The sequence below is a fragment of the Eubalaena glacialis genome, chromosome 7 (assembly GCF_028564815.1).
Source record: "Eubalaena glacialis isolate mEubGla1 chromosome 7, mEubGla1.1.hap2.+ XY, whole genome shotgun sequence".
Taxonomy (NCBI): Eukaryota; Metazoa; Chordata; class Mammalia; order Artiodactyla; family Balaenidae; genus Eubalaena; species Eubalaena glacialis.
Window position 1 is genome coordinate 35,294,499 of NC_083722.1, and position 11,350 is coordinate 35,305,848.

The window sequence follows — 11,350 nt, forward strand, 5'->3', positions numbered from 1 at the left end:
TAATGTTGTATAGTGATTAGGACTACAAAAAAGTAATAAAACCGGGTAACAAGAGTGGTAAGGGAAAGACGCTTTGACCTGAATGAAGTAAAAGAGTGAGCCAGGAGAATATCTTGGATAAGAACATTCCAGGAAGAGACGCTGAGGTGAGAAATGTGGTTGGCATGTTTAAGGAACAGCAAAATGGAGGTGGCTGGTTGAGCTAATGGAGAGGAAGCAAGGTAGGGAATGGAAGCTGGGGCAGCTCAAATGGGGCCTTGGGGGCCATATTGAGTTTCTACTCTAAATGTGATAGGAAGCCATCCCCAGAGGGAGTATTTGAGTAGGAGAGTGACATGATCACTGGAGAACAGATTCCTATTGCCGGAATCCTGGGGAGAAGCGTTGTATTGGCTTATTCTAGGAGGTGGCCGTCATTGGGAGTGGTAAGATGTGCTCAGGGGCAGGACAGAGATTCATAGGTAGAACTGACAGCATCTGCTGATGAATTGAATATGAATCAGAAGGGAAAGATGACCAGGCAGACCGGGAATGACTCCAAGATGAAGAGAATTGTCGTTTTATGAGATGGGGAATTATGGGGGAGGAGGGGTAGGTTGGTGGTGGATGAAGGGGGAATCAAAAATTGTTCCTTTTACTTGTTTGAGTTTCCTATTAGATATCCAACTAGAGATATTAAGTAGGCAGTTTGATAGATAATGTAAATAGGAGGTCCTCAGGTTACCAATGACATTTAAAGCCCAGATGCTGGAGGAGATCATCCAAGGAGTGGAAGTAAACAGAGAGGGGGTCCAGGGCCTGGGCCTCGGGGATACCACGACATTTAGAGGTCTAGAAGAGTGGAACCACCTAACCAAATAAAGAGACTGAGGCCAAGTAGCCAGAGGGGTAGAAGGAAAACCAGATGAACACAATGTCCTGGAAGGAAAGGAGAAGATGTCAGAAAGGAACCTTTGATTTTCTGCACACCTGCTTGGCAGCCACTAAGATCATTTGCAACCCACAGAGCTGGGAAACTTGCTTCTCCCACACATTCATCTTTTCCTGCCCCAAGTGGGCTCTCTTCCTAGTCCTTCCCAGGTAGTTTTCTTGGCCAGGTCCTACAGCATTTCTTCCACTTTCTCCATCTTCCGTGCCTTCACATCTCACAAATGGTCTCTTCCTTCTCTCTCTGTTGGGGGAGCAGAACAGTACTCTCCTAGTTTTCTTCTCTGGGCTTTCAGGCCTTTGCCTCCTTGATTCTCAGTGTCCCAGCCTCCCAGCTACCAAAATCCTGGACAGATCACTAACTGCTCACCCTGCCCTCGACTGGCTGCCCAGTCCCAGCCTTGAAAACAGAAATACTGGTTTGCCCTAATGTGGACAGTCTCCTGTCTCCCTTCTCTAAATTTACCTTCCACCAGCAGCATCTTAATAAAACCCAAATATGGCAGTCATGGCACTTCCCCTTTCAAAAACCTTCAGAGGGTTCCTTCAGGAGAAAGTCCACATTGATTGTAGGGCATTCAGGTAAGGCCCCCCCTGCAATCTGACTCCCCAGTTCTCCATCCCAGCCTTGTCTCCTGCTGTACATGAATCCCCCACTTACATAGGGGAACATAACCCTCTCCAAAACTACCATGTACTTTCTTGACCACAGGCCAAGTTAATCCCTATGCCTGGGTTCTACAATGGAGCCTTCAAATGCCAGCTCAGACGTCATCACCTTTGTTTTCCAGACCATCCCCTCCCACAAAGCTCAAGCTCACTGGGTCCTGAAAAGAGGGGAACACGAAGGCTTTCAAATACAGTGAATTTCCCCCATCACTCAGTTATATATTCTCCATAAATTTAGAAAATATAGGGACTTCCCTGGTGGCACAGTGGTTAAGAATCCACCTGCCAATGCAGGGGACACGGGTCTGGGAGCCCTGGTCTGGGAAGATCCCACATGCCGCAGAGCAGCTAAGCCCGTGCACCACAACTACTGAGCCTGTGCGCCACAACTGCTGAAGCCCACGCGCCTAGAGCCCATGTTCTGCAACAAGAGAAGCCACCGCAATGAGAAGCCCGCACACTGCAACGAAGAGTAGCCCCCGCTCACTGCAACTAGAGGAAGCCTGCGCACAGCAATGAAGACCCAATGCAGCCAAAAAATTAATTTAATTAATTAATTAATTAATTTTTAAAAAAGAGAGAAAATATAATTTGTACTGAAACAAATTCTCCCATAACCACAAAGGGCGTGTTTCCAAGCTCACAACTATACCGGGTGAGAATCCAAAGCCACACACACCTGGCCTGTTATCTGCTTTCCTGTGGTTCTCAGGGCTTCTCTCCCGGCAAATCCTGCTCTGGTTCTACAACCTGCCCTGGGCTTCTCATATTCCAGAACCAACTACCACAGAAAACAAACAAAACCCAGCTCTTTTGCCAAAACACGTAGTTCTCAGGAGTGTAAAACCAGGAAGTTCTAAGAGAAGTCTCAGAAGAACAGAACAGAGAAAATGAGGGTGGGACAGAGGAAAGGAAATTATTCAGAAAGTAACAGCTAAGAATATGTCTTTAAATTGAAAGAGCCCATCAATTATTAAGCAGAAAAAAAAATCTAAAATACACACATCTAGGTATATACTAGTGAAATTTCTGTATCTCAAGAATGAGAAAATTTCAAAATATTTTTTTGCAAAGAAACAAGAATAAAGACCTCATCAGCAGTTCTGGATACTAAAGGACAATGGAGCAATGCCCTCAAAAATCAGAAAATGGCTGGGTATAGAATTCTAGGTGCCAAAAAACAAATCAAATGTGAGGAGAAATAAAGATGTTATGTAAGTTATGGTCCTGTAAGAAACATGCCAAGACAGAATTATATGTGTAAGAAGTGTATGAGGGCAAACACCTAAAGAGACAAAGGAGCCCAAGAGGGTGGGCGAGCTGTCGGACCTCAATGCTGATCCTCCAACTCCAGGGAGAGGGGAGAGGGAAGGAAGAAAGGGTGGGTGGGAGTGTCTTAGACTGCAGTGCAATTTTAGAAGAGTTCAAAAAGACTTCCAGGGGAATTCCCTGGCAGTCCAGTGGTTAGGACTCCTGCGCACTTCCTCTGCAGGGGCCTGGGTTCGATCCCTGCTCAGGGAACTAAGATCCCGCAAGCCGCATGGCGCGGCCAAAAAAAATAAAAAAGACTTCCAGGAAGTCCTTAAGCCCAAGTGGGGTCCCGGATCGCCCTACTCATCATTAGCTGGAGGCAGCCTATGGGAAGCCTCAGCCTGAACTCCCTGATGGATCTCTGGAGGCAGCAGTGGGGACCACGGATCCTTTATGCTCTCTGCAGCCAGAGATCCAAGGGGCGTGCACTCATGGCAGCCACTGGTGATGTACAAGGATCCAGAAAGTTTGCCACCCACTAACCCTGTGTGTTAAAAATGAAAGATATATTGTACTTTACGAAAAGGAATCCAAAAAGATGGAGTGAAATATGAGATATGGTAGGAGCTGAGTACATCCCAGAACCAGCAAAGGAAGCTGAATAATTACGAAAAGAAGGTGTCTGTAACATCAGTGCCTGGTCCCGTCCCCTTCAAGGGGCACCGATTAAGTGCTGCACTTCCTTCTATGAAGGGTTCAATCGTACTCCTTGGGATTCTGCTACAAATAAAAGCTAAATAATCATAATTTTATAAATAAGTTGATTTAGTTTCAGTTTTCAGAATCTGTAGAAAGAAAACAAGTAATTTTAAAAGGACAAAAATGTAAATCTTGACAAAGTGAAAAGGATAATAAAGTCAAATGGGGGAAAGTGAGAAGGGACATGGAAAGAAGTATAAGCTCGCTAATTTTCTCACCTTTATAACACAGGTCTGTCTAAATGTGAGCAGTCAAGAATATTTTACTACTTAAAATGACATATAGGGACTTCCCTGGTGGTCCAGTGGTTAAGCATCCGCCTTCCAATGCAGGGGACACAGGTTCGATCCCTGGTCGGAGAACTAAGATCCCACATGCTGCAGGGCAACTGAGACTGAGTGCTGCAGCTACTGAGCCCACATGCTACAACTGGAGAGCCTATGTGCTGCAACTACAGAGCCCATGCGCTCTGGAGCCTGTGCGCCGCAACTAGAGAGAGGCCCACGCACTGCAACGAAAGATCCCACGTGCCTCAACTGAGATCCAACGCAGCCAAAAATAAAAAAATAAAAAAAATGTATTTTTTTAATGACATATAGATAAATACCAGAAGTAAAGTCAGAAATTTAAGTGGTGGTTCTGGGGAAATAAGGCTGAGGAAGGAGATTCTAATTTGTTTTGTCTACAGATCTTCCTCAACTTACAATGGGCTTACGTCCTGATAAGCCCACTGTAAATTGAAAATACATCAAATTGAAAACACATGTAATGCACCTAACCTACAGAACATCAGAGCTTAGCTTAACTTACCTTAAATGTGCTCAGAACATTTACAGTAGCCCACAGTTGGGCAAAATCATCTAACACAAAGCCTATTTTATAATAAAGTGTTGAGTATCTCATGCAACTTAGTGAATAATGTACTGAAAGTGAAAAACAATGGTTGGTTGTTACGGAATGGTTGTTGATATCATGGCTGACTGGGAACAGCGGCATCATGAGAGAGTATCATACCACATAAGTCGAGCCCAAGAAAAGATCAAAACTCAAAATTTGAACTTTGGTTTCTATAGAATGCATATCACTTTCTCACAATTGTAAATTGTTAAGTCAAACCATTGTAAGTCAGAGACTGTCTGTACTCTACATTACTTGGACTAGGTACATGGATTAATTTTTGTCATTTTAAGATGTTAACTATATAAAAGGCCTTCTAGGAATAAAGAAATATATATATATGTTATTTTAGAAAATGTATAGGGAATTCCCTGGCGGTCCAGTGGTTAGGACTTGACGCTTTTACTGCCAGGGCCCAAGTTTGATCCCTGGTCGGGGAACTAAGATCCGACATGCCTCACAGTGCGGCCAAATAAAAAAAAAAAAAAGAAAGAAAAAGTGTAAAAATAGAACCTTTAATTACTCAAACCTCAACCCATCTATCATTCTTAGAGAGAAAAAATTGAAGTCAACCTTAACCTGAGTGCAGACATTTTAGACTGAGTAAGATAGAGATGGTAAGTGGTCTGATTACTATTGCTAAGTATGGCATTGTTGGAACTTCTTTTTGTCTGCACCTGTTAGCAGTTTGGTTTCTGGAATACTCAGCTTCAAATCTGGTATTTATGAGGCAAAAAGAAAACCCAGGAAACTCACTAGTTTGTGGTTCCTAGCTGATCTGCCTTCTTTCAACCTTTCAGAGTCATCTTATGTTTGTTTTATGTTTGATGTTCAGGGTTCTTAGTTGTACTTTGAATATAGAATAGGGAACAGTATATTTATTCTATCATCTACTCCATCAGAAGTCTGAATTACTAGTTAATTTAAAAAATAGTTATACACTTATTCAGATTTTCTATTTTTTCTTTCAGTTGATTTCAATAAATTGTTTTTCCAGGACATTGTCTACTTTGTTTCCAAATTTATTGGCATAAAATTATTCACAGCATTCTTTCATTTTAGAGCTCACTGATATATTTATAGCTATGTCTCCATTTTTATTCATCATTTGGCCATTTGTTTCTCTCTCTCTCCCCTCCCTCTCCCCTCCCTCTCCTCCTCCTCTCTGTCCCTCCCTCCCTCCCACTCCTTCCCCCACCACTCTGGCCCCCAATCTTCCATTATGTCTGGCAAAGGTTTGTAATAGATGTCTTTTCAGAAGATCGGATTTTATGTCTGGCAATGCTCTACTATATATTTTCTGTTTCATGAATGAATTAGCTATTGCTGCAATACTACACATCAAACCACAACTCAGCATTTAAATAACAAGCATTTATTCTTGCTAAAGGATATGTGAGTCAGCTACATCGGCTGGGCTAGGCTGCAATCCAGGCTTCAGACTCCAAGTTGCGGGTTATATTCATGTCTCATCCTTCTCAGAACAGAGCTGTCTGAGGCTTGCTCTTCTCATTGGGAATGGCAGGCATGCAAGAAACCAAACTTAATTGCACAAACCTATTTAAGTCCCCTGTTCCTATCAAATTTACTAACTTTCCATTAGGTAAAGCAAGTCGATGATAAGGCCCCTTTTCAATGAGGCAAGGAAGTATATTCTGCCTGATAACTTTGCAGTATCCTCCCATTGTGGGTAAAAGGTGTGGATGTATAATCCTATTACAGGTGAATGAAGAACTGAGACCAATAATCCAATCTACAACAATTAATTGCAGATCCTATCTTTATTATCCTCTATTTAATTTCTTTGAACTCTGTTCTTTCTAATTTCTTGAGTTGGATGATTAACTCATAAATGTTCAGACTTCTTTGAGCATATGAGGATGTAAATTTCTCTAAAGGTACTGCTTTAGCCGTACCCCATGAGTTTTGACATGTAGATTTTCCTTATTGTTTAGTTGAAATATTTTTTAAATGTCCCTTACAATATGGCCTTTCACCCCAAAACTACTTAACAGTGTGGTTTTTAAATTTCCAAATATATTTTTATATGATCTTTGTTATTGCTTTATAGCTTAATTGTACTACAGTCAGATAATGTAATCTGTATGATATTCTTTTAGTATTTGTAGAGATTTGATGTGTGGACTAATATGTAGCTAATTTTCATAAATGTTCAATTTATGTTTGAGTAAAATTTATATTTCTCAATTTGAAGTATAAGGGTTCAATATATGCTCATTATATCACAATTGTTATGTCATTAATATCTTCTAAATATTTATTAATTTTTCATTTGCTTGCTCCATCAAAACCAATATATGCAGGATAGAAAGCCCAGAGATAAACCCACGTACATATGGTCACCTTATCTTTGATAAAGGAGGCAAGCATATACAGTGGAGAAAAGACAGCTTCTTCAATAAGTGGTGCTGGGAAAACTGGACAGGTACATGTAAAAGTATGAAATTAGAACACTCCCTAACACCATACACAAAAATAAACTCAAAATGGATTAAAGACCTAAATGTAAGGCCAGACACTATCAAACTCTTAGAGGAAAACATAGGCAGAACACTCTATGACATAAATCACAGCAAGATCCTTTTTGACCCAGCTCCTAGAGTAATAGAAATAAAAACAAAAATAAGCACATGGGACCTAATGAAACTTAAAAGCTTTTGCACAGCAAAGGAAACCATAAACAAGACCAAAAGACAACCCTCAGAATGGGAGAAAATATTTGCAAATGAAGCAACTAACAAAGGATTAATCTCCAAAATTTACAAGCAGCTCATGCAGCTCAATAACAAAAAAACAAACAACCCAATCCAAAAATGGGCAGAAGACCTAAATAGACATTTCTCCAAAGAAGATATACAGATTGCCAACAAACACATGAAAGAATGCTCAACATCATTAATCATTAGAGAAATGCAAATCAAAAGTACAATGAGATATCATCTCACACCGGTCAGAATGGCCGTCATCAAAAAATCTAGAAACAATAAATGCTGGAGAGGGTGTGGAGAAAAGGGAACACTCTTGCACTGTTGGTGGGAATGTAAATTGATACAGCCACTATGGAGGACAGTATGGAGGGTCCTTAAAAAACTAAAAATAGAACTACCATACGACCCAGCAATCCCACTACTGGGCATATACCCTGAGAAAACCATAATTCAAAAAGAGTCATGCACCAAAATGTTCATTGCAGCTCTATTTACAATAGCCAGGACATGGACGAAACCTAAGTGTCCATCATTGGATGAATGGATAAAGAAGATGTGGCACATATATACAATGGAATATTACTCAGCCATAAAAAGAAACGAAATTGTTATTTGTAGTGAGGCGGATGGAGTTAGAGTCTGTCATACAGAGTGAAGTAAGTCAGAAAGAGAAAAACAAATACCGTATGCTAACACATATATATGGAATCTAAGGAAAAAAAAAAAAAAGTCATGAAGAACCTAGTGGCAAGACGGGAGTAAAGACACAGACCTACTAGAGAATGGACTTGAGGATATGGGGAGGGGGAAGGGTAAGATGTGACAAAGTGAGAGAGTGGCATGGACATATATACACTACCAAACATAAAATAGATAGCTAGTGGGAAGCAATCGCATAGCACAGGGAGATCAGCTCTGTGCTTTGTGACCACCTAGAGGGGTGGGATAGGGAGGGTGGGAGGGAGGGAGATGCAAGAGGGAAGAGATATGGGAACATATGTATATGTATAACTGATTCACTTTGTTATAAAGCAGAAATTAACACACCATTGTAAAGCAATTATACTCCAATAAAAAAACAAAAAAACAAAAAAAACCCAACAACAACAAAAAAACTAATATATGTGAAAAATTCCCTTCTATTGATTTGACATTTTTCCTTGTTTGTCTCTCAATATTTTTGTATTATATATTTTGAAGCTATGTTTTAGGTGTATAATATTTAGAAATATATCTCATGAATTGAAAATTTATCATTATGGAGTGACCCTCCTTAAAGCAAAAAGCATTTCTAGAGATAAAGTCTGTCTCATTTTGAGTTAGCAGTACCAGCTTTGTTTGGTCAGTATTTGCCTGCTGTTATATTTTTCAGTTCTTTTACATGTGACCTTATATTTTATGTCTGAAGTATGTCTCTTATGTACAGTTTCAGCTAATTTTTTAAAAAATAGAAACTAATTAGACAATCTGATCTTCTACATGATTTTAGTCCCTTCATATTGTGATTATTGAATATTAACATTTATTTCTAAAATCTTACTTTGCATTGCCAAATTTCATCAACTGTAAGACACATATTTTTCCCCACATTTAAACATCTTTGAAATTAGAATACCTCTATAATTGAAGTCATCATTAGAAACTTTTCTCTTCTTTAGTAGCATGCAAAATTTAGGTGTATTTTACAAGTGATATCATCTTACAGTCTATGAAATATGACATCTATTCTCTTAAGTTTCTCTCCCCCTCATCCCTTTTCTATCTTTATTGACTTAAGGTTGTTTGGGTTTTTTTTTTTAATTTCTCCTTTTCACCTATATTTGTTTGGAAGTTACACATTCTGTCTGCACCATTCTAGTGATTACTCTCAGAATTGTAACAAGCATACATGAATTAAATTCTAAAACTAATCAGTGTCTCAGGTTGGAATCTCCCAAAAGCTGCCCTTAGGACCAGACCTTGAGTACAGGCATTTGGGAAGTGACATCAGGAAGCACAAACAAGGGAAGGGGGAAGTGAGGCAGGGAAAAGAGAAAAGCAGGTCTGGGAAATGCTCATGAGCAGGTTATTGTGGGTAACGGGGTCTCAAAACCTCTGAACAACCAAGTGGAACTTGTTTCAGAGTTGTCCTACGAGGAGATAAGGAGGTGGAGTCATTTATCTACTGACTCCCCCATTGGTTGAAATTTATCCCTGGAAGTGTTAATGCCCCTGCACTTCCAGATTACACCTGCTTAAGTCAGAGAAAGTTCTATGATGCAGGAGAAAGACATCAGGCATAAAGAGAGACACATGTGCTTGAGCAACACCTGGCAGCCTGTTACACTGTCTACCCCATTGATAAGTGAACTTAGGTGGACAGAGAATATGGGTCGGTTGTCAACAATGTCCACTACAATCAACATTCCTAAACTCCTCCTGCTCTTTGCCAAACATTGAACTTGCTCATTCCTATCACCTATCCTACTTTACATGTTCATCAGTATATACTTTATTTGCATAGGTTTTGTATTCCTCTAAAAATAGTTGTTTTTTATTATTTTATTATTTTAATCACTTAAATTTACCTATATGCTTATCAGTTTCCTTGCTTATCAGTCCTTCATGAGCCTCACTTCTTTCTTTGTGAATTAGTTTCTTTCTTCCTTTGGTATAAGTTTTTTTCATCATCTGAATTTTTTCGTTCCCAGATTTGGATAATGAGTTTGAATACTGAGATTGAAAAGTACACCATCTATTTCATTCCTGAGTTTCAGATAGCAAATAGCAAGAGTTTTCATACAGAAGGATCTATGTAGTTCAGCAGTTTTTTCAGTGTTTGTTAATGAATTTAGTCTTTGCCTTTCTGAAAATGACTTGTTTCCCCATTCCTGAATGATAGCTTGACTGGGTATAAAATTGTAGATTCATTGTTTCTCTTGCTTCAAAGATATTTTTCAAGTGTTGTTGATTAGAAGTCTGCTATCTATTTATCACTTCACTTTGGTGGTATGTCATTTTTCTATTTTTTTTTAACTTAACCTCAAGATTTTATTATCTTCATAACACCAAAAGATGAAGCTTAGAACTGAATTACTTGGCCCTTTCTCTTCTTAAATCCTCCCAGTTCAAAGTGTTTGCATCTCTTAATAGCCAGAATTCTTTGATCTGCAGCCTCAGCACAATCTTTGTAGTTTTAGCTTTTTCCCAGAAAATTGGCTTAGTCTGCCCACCATATCCACTGTGCTTCCTGTCATAATGCCACTTTCCCTGGGCATATGGATAATCCTTGCCCTTCTTGTACTGTGCCACTTTGTGGGGTTGGAGCTTGCCACACTTCCTACAGAAAGTCCCGCCGGTTTTAGGCATGTTCACCATGTTTGTAGGAGCACTATTGGCACAAAAAGCTGTGGTTGTTTCAAGATGTTCTCTCTGTTTTTGTTGTTCTTCTGCACTTCAGTGTGTCTTAGTGTGCATCTATTTTTATTTATGCCACTCATGATTGCTGTAATCATAAAGCCAGTCAAAGACTATAGATAAGGAAAGTCTGACTAGATTCTGCCAAAACCTTGTGGTCCAAAGACAGAGGAAAAAAATAATGAAAATAGAGTTCAGCCAGACAGTAATGAGATGAATGAACAAAATCAGTTGCAATCTGGTTGGAGGTTGAAGAATTCAGATGATAAAATCTTGTCATTCCAACAGAAAGAGGTTACAAAAAGTATTGTGTGGTTGTGTAATTGGAACAGGAGGTATCAACCCCACCTGAAGGGTATAGATTTGGGGTCTCCTATAATTTCAGGATTACTGAAACTGGACTCAGTATGTCAATCTGTGATGCAGGAAAGACCATACTGGACATAGGCAGCTGCAGGTCTGGCATCCCTGTACCAAATGTGTCTGTTCAATATGCACCTCCAACTTGCCTCAGGTGACAAGCATACTGTCATCCTGAGTTATTGGCTCAGGAATTTAAAGTCACAGTAAACCTTACTGGATTGTGTCTCTTAACCCCAGAAATATGAAATTATGAAGTATGTCAAACCCATGGCATTAATCATTTTGGGTTACAATCAAGATAATCACTGTGTTTGGCATTTAAAATACTTGTAAAATATAATTGAATTTGGCATATTAAA

The 11,350-nt window shown here is 39.6% G+C and overlaps 1 pseudogene; it reads right to left on the reverse strand.

The window, feature by feature from the left end:
• Nucleotides 1-10,293: 10,293 nt before the first annotated feature.
• Nucleotides 10,294-10,589, reverse strand: LOC133094493 (large ribosomal subunit protein eL42-like; annotated as a pseudogene).
• Between the last annotated feature and the right edge of the window lie 761 nt (nucleotides 10,590-11,350).